The sequence below is a fragment of the Marmota flaviventris genome, chromosome 7 (assembly GCF_047511675.1).
Source record: "Marmota flaviventris isolate mMarFla1 chromosome 7, mMarFla1.hap1, whole genome shotgun sequence".
NCBI lineage: Eukaryota > Metazoa > Chordata > Mammalia > Rodentia > Sciuridae > Marmota > Marmota flaviventris.
In genome coordinates, this window is record NC_092504.1 from 25,452,357 (window position 1) to 25,458,405 (window position 6,049).

The 6,049-nt window shown below is 43.1% G+C and overlaps 1 pseudogene; it reads left to right on the forward strand.

The window, feature by feature from the left end:
- The first annotated feature begins 699 nt into the window (after positions 1–699).
- On the forward strand, positions 700–1,266 carry LOC114094796 (ferritin heavy chain pseudogene; annotated as a pseudogene).
- The last annotated feature ends 4,783 nt before the right edge of the window (positions 1,267–6,049 follow it).

The following is a 6,049-nucleotide window of genomic DNA, read 5'->3' on the forward strand; positions in this document are numbered from 1 at the left end:
TTGAAGGACTGAAGGATCAAACTTTTGTGTATAGACCGATTATGTCCCTCCACCACAATATTCATACGTTGAAGTCTTAATCTCTAGTACTGTAGAATATAATTTTATTTGACAATATATAATTACCTTTCTAAAGGCAATTAGCTTAAAATGAGGCTATTAAGATGAGATCCTAATTCATTATTTTTTTGTGATCTTACAAAAGGAGCAAGAGACTCCAGTGGCACTCCTACAGAGTGGAATAGCCAGGTGAAGAGGCAGCAGGAAGCCATGTCTGTAAGGGCGAGAGAGATCACAGAGAAGGTCAACCCAACTCAAACCTTCAGGTTGGACTTTCAACCTCCAAGACTGCAAGAAAACAAATGTCTGTTGTTTATGGCGACCAGTATATAATATTCATGGCAATCCTAGCAAACTAATTAAAGTCGTTGGTTGGTTGGTTTGCGATGGATGTTTCACTGTAAAAGACGCTCATCGAAATTTTAAAGGTGCTTGAAACAGAAGAATACGGTAGGCCAGACGTTCTCTGCCCTGCATCCCGCGGTTTCCTGCCTCAAAGGTGCTTGGACAAACCGGCGCCTGACCTTACCCCGGCCCTTCTGCTCATCACCAGCAGCCCTTGGCCACCTCCTCCCAGCACCCTCGGACTGCCCCACGGCCTCCGCCGCTGCTCCAGCGCCTCTCCACAGCCGCCTCTCCTCAGCCCCCATGACAAACGCGTCCCCCTCGCAGGTGCGCCAGAACTACCACCAGGACTGGGAGGCCGCCATCAACCGCCAGATCCACCTGCAGCTCTACGCCTCCCACGTCTACCTGTCCACGTCTTACTACTTGGACCGGGATGATGTGGCTTTGAAGAACTTCGCCAGATACTTTCTGCACCAATCTCACAAGGAGATGGAACATGCTGAGAAACTGATGGAGCTGCAGAACCAATGAGGTGGCCAGATCTTCCTCCAGGATATCAAGAAAACAGACCCTGATGACTGGGAGAGTGGGCTGAGCGCCATGGAATGTGCTTACCACTTGGAAAAAGGTGTGAACCAGTCACTCCTGGAACTGCACAAACTGGCCACTGACAAAAATGACCCCCACTTGTGTGACTTCATTGAGACTCATTACCTGAATGAGCAGGTGAAATCCATCAAAGAATTGGGTGACCATGTAACCACCTTGCGCAAGATGGGAGCCCCAGAATCCGGCATGGCGGAGTATCTCTTTGACAAGCACCCCCTGGGAGGAGGTGAGAGGAGAGCTGAGCCTTAGGCGGACTTCCTTCCCCATGGCCTGGAAGTGACTGCTCTGGTCACCTAGGCAGTGCATGCATGTTGGGGTTATCTTCAGCTTTTTTTGTAAGTTGTATCAAAATATCCACTTATGTTATGTAATTCGTACCATACCTCAAATAAAAAAATTGGTACCCCCCCCTTAAAATAAAGACATGGTAATTTAGAGAAATGAATCATCAGACAAAATATTATTTATATCTTGTTTTGTATATCAACAAATCTTCTAATTGATTAATCTTTCCACAGGTGTCACTGACCTTAATGTTGAGGCAATTATATGAAACTGCTATATTTGACGCTCTTTGCCACATGTAATTCACCACTATTTTTTAACATGTATTCTGTAGTGAGTTCTGACAAAAAAAAAAAAAAAAAAAGAAAGAAAAGGAAAAGAGAAAAAAAAACACCTTATCTAGTTCAGTGATTTGAACAAAATATAAGGTATAATGTGTAGGGGTTCAATTTTACTTGAAAGTCTTTTTTTTTTTTTTTTTTTTTGAGATGTACAATAGTGAGAAGTAAATATTATTAGATAATAAAGAAATTTAAAGTAAAAGATGGCCGCTGCGTACGGGGGTTGCTGAAGTGCTGAGCATGGTGCTCAAAGCAGCGGCTTTAATAGAGATTTCGCACAGTCTGTTAGAGCTCATTTCACCGTTAATCTGTAGCGGACCACTTTGCCAAGGAGCAGGAAGAACAAAGAAATCGAAAAAGAGACGCTTGGCTGCTCAGAGCCGCGGGCGCTTTGGTCCCATCTGCTTCCTCTTTCGCTTCGCTCCGGGCGGAGAAGCTGAATGTGTAATCAGCAGTGGATTGTAAGTACCCTAGGCAAAGAAAGCTCAGTGCGCCCCGCCTTTTTTTTTTTTTTCTTTTTTCTTTTCTTTTTTTTTTTTTTTTTGAATATTTTTTATACAGGGAGAGTTTGTGGATTGGATTTGTTGGCGGGGCTGTGGTTTCTGTGCCGAAAATCCACTCCGCGGGAGCCGCCATTTGCTTTCTGCTTGCTGTCTTGATGGCTCTGTATACACGGTCCGGCAGCCGTACCTAGAGGTTGGAGCTGGGCTGCGTGCCGAGCCCTGTCCTCCGAAGGCTGGACTGCAGCCTCGAGCATCTCGGTGGCCTGTTCGCCGCTGCACCTTCGGGCAGAGCCTGCTCTGGGGTCGTTCTGCACCCCCCTGCCAGGGGACCTGTGCTCCGGAGGAGGGGGACGGAGAGCCGAGGCGGCAGCCGCTTGGGCCCCTGGGGCCGGGCACAGGGCTGAAGAGCTGCGGAAGCCAGGGCGGCTCTGCTACGGTCGCAGACAAGCGTGGCCCAGAGACGGAGGCGACAGCGGCAGGGTTTCATTTCTAGAAATCTGGACTGGAAACAGAAGCAGCAGTTTGTATAATCCCAAGAACTTGCTTATACCAGGAAGCTGTAAGGGCAACATGAATAGCATTGAGGAGATGTAACATGGTGGCAGGCGCAGAGAGATCAAGTCTCTGACATCTTCAACTGCGCGGGCATAGGGAGCCGTAAACTGTCTAAATGCTGTTTGCTCAGGATCACTAGGCAATGCTGAGCTGACGTGGATCTGGGGCGTACAGGCTGGGCCCCTCAGAACACACACAGAGAGCCCGAATCGGAAGCAATTAAGCTCCGGTTCGCCTGCTTCGTGTGACTCAGCACTAACGATCCCGCTGAAATAATTGGCCGGCCCTTAGGAACTTACAGAGGTAAAAGCCAACCGAGCCTTCATAGGCAGTGGCCACAGGACTGAAACGGGGATTGGGAGAGACAGTCAGGACCCACCCGTTGCATTGGTCACCCGGCAAAGGGAACAAACGGTCACCATTTGCATGGGATATCACCATGGCAGAGAAAAGGCGTCACGGGCGGAGGAGATAACTGCATTGAAACCAGCGCGACAGGTGTGTAATCCCCTAGTCATCTCTCTCCACACAGCAGGGAAAACTTAAGGGCCACTCCCAGCTCTCCTGTGAATGCAATAACCAGACCGAGGGAATCAGGAGTGGCGCGGGACTCGCGGTGCGGAACTCCCGGCTACCGCTCCCACCAGTGCTGACAACTGAGGTCTCTTGCAACAGCTACCGGGGGCGTGGCTACAGGAGGGCAAGCAAATTCGCTGGGGGATCTCAGCCCCAAGCTCTACAAACTTAGGGTCTGAGGGAGGCAAACAGGGAGAGTGAGCCCAGGTGTTCATGAAAACAGGGCTCCCAGGAGCAGCAGACCTGGCGTGTAGCCAGTATTGTGGTGAGCGCCACAGGTGAGCACGGCCTGGCTTGAGGAAACACAAGACAAGGCCCTAGACACTCAGGATTGGAGACCCGCCCAGTCTAGGAGAAAGAGCGGCTGCACAGTGAATGGTTCCCACCTATTGAGAGGAGAAGCTTGGCCCAGTGGGCACAGCTCCACCTACTGGAAGAGAAGTTAATAGAACTCTAGGACTGCATTTATTATTATTATTATTATTATTATTATTATCATTTTTTTTTCTTTTTCTTTTTTTTTTCTTTTTTTCTCTTCTTTTTCTTTCATTTTCAATTTTTATTTGTTGTTGTTCTTTAACTTTTTTCAATGTTTCTATTTTTCTTAATTTTTTTATTTTATTATTATTATTTTTTTAATTATAATTTTCATTTTTTATTATCACTATTATTTTTGTTAAAAATTTTTTTTTCATCTTTCCTTTCTTTATTATCTAATCTTTGTTATTCTTGTTTCTTTTATCTTTTCATTTCTTTTCAATTTTCTTATTCCCCCTTCCTTGAATTCTACCTGCCTACTCTCATTCTCTTTAGTGACTTCTTCCCTTCCCTTCTAATATCTTTCCTCTCAAGCATCAAATAAATCTATAAGAGTAAACAGTAACTCAGCAGTCAAACAGAACAAGAAGAAACATGAGCAGCATAAAAAAGCAAGGAAGAAAAGTAGTTCAAACAATGAAGGACAGCCTAAATATTCAGGAGGACCTAGAGTCAGCAGAAAAATGGTCATATAAAGAACTCAAGGAATACCTTAGACAGATGGAATGGAACCTTAAAGAAGATACGAGACAGCAAATTCAAACAGTGAAAGAACACTTTGAAAATGAATTACATAGGCAGATAAAAGAAGAAGTTAAGCATCTTTATCAGGAGATTGAGATTATAAAAAAAAAACAAACAATAATACTAGAAATGAAGGAAACGATAAACCAAATTAAAAACTCAATTGAGAGTATCACTAACAGAGTGGAGCAAGTAGAAGCCAGAACATCAGATAATGAAGACAAAATATATCATCTTGAAAAGAGCCTAGCCAACTCAGGCTGGTTAAAAACCACGAGAAAAACATCCAAGAGATATGGGATAACATAAAGAAACCAAACCTACGAGTCATTGGGATAGAAGAAGGTACAGAGATTCAAACCAAGGGAATGAGTAACCTGCTGAAAGAAATAATTACAGAAAACTTTCCAGAAATAAAAAAGGAAACGGATATACAAATTGTAGATGCATACAGGACACCGAGCACACAAAATCACAGTAGACCAACGCCAAGACACATTGTTATGAAGATATCCAATATACAGAACAAAGAGAAAATACTAAAAGCTACAAGAGAAAGGAGGCAGATTACATTCAGGGGTAAACCAATAAGGTTAACAACGGATTTTTCATCACAGACGCTGAAAGCGAGAAGATCCTGGAACAAAGTATTTCAAACACTGAAAGACAATGGATGCCAACCAAGAATTCTGTATCCAGCAAAATTAAGCTTCAGGTACGATAACGAAATAAAAATCTTTCATGATAAACAAAAGCTAAAAGAATTTGCAGCCAGAAAACCAGCATTGCAAAGCATCTTGAGCAAAACACTACACGAGGAAGAAATGAAAAACAATAACCAAAACCATCAGTGGGAAGTGCCTCTATAAAGACAGAGGGCGGGGGGAAAGCTAACCATGGAGAAACAAACTAAATTTAAAAAAAAAAAAAAGAAGAAGATAAATAATCAAACATGGCTGGAAGTACAAACCATATATCAATAGTAACTCTAAACATTAATGGCTTAAACTCTCCAATAAAGCGACATAGGCTGGTAACATGGATTAAAAAAACAAATCCAACAATATGCTGCCTCCAGGAGACACATCTGATTGGAAAAGACATACACAGGCTGAAGGTGAAAGGTTGGGAAAAAATATACCACGCACACGGTCCTCGTAAGCAAGCAGGGGTGGCCATCCTCATATCGAATAAAATTGACTTCAAGACTAAATTAATCAAAAGGGATAAGGAAGGACATTATATACTGTTAAAAGGAACCATTCACCAACAAGACATAACAATTATCAATATTTATGCACCAAATAATGGTGCTGCGACGTTCATAAAACAAATTCTCCTCAAGTTCAAGAATCAAATAGACCACAACACAATAATTATGGGTGACTTCAACACACCTCTCTCACAATTGGACAGATCCTCCAAACAAAAGCTGAATAAAGAAACTATTGAACTCAATATCACAATCAACAACCTAGACTTAACTGACATATATAGAATATATCAACCATCATCAAGTGGATATACTTTTTACTCAGCAGCACATGGATCCTCCTCAAAAATAGACCATATATTATGCCATAGGGCAACCCTCAGTAAATATACAGGGGTGGAGATAATACCATGCATTTTATCTGATCATAATGGAATGAAACTGGAAATCAATGATAAAAGAAGGAAGGAAAAATCCTACATCACATGGAAAATGAA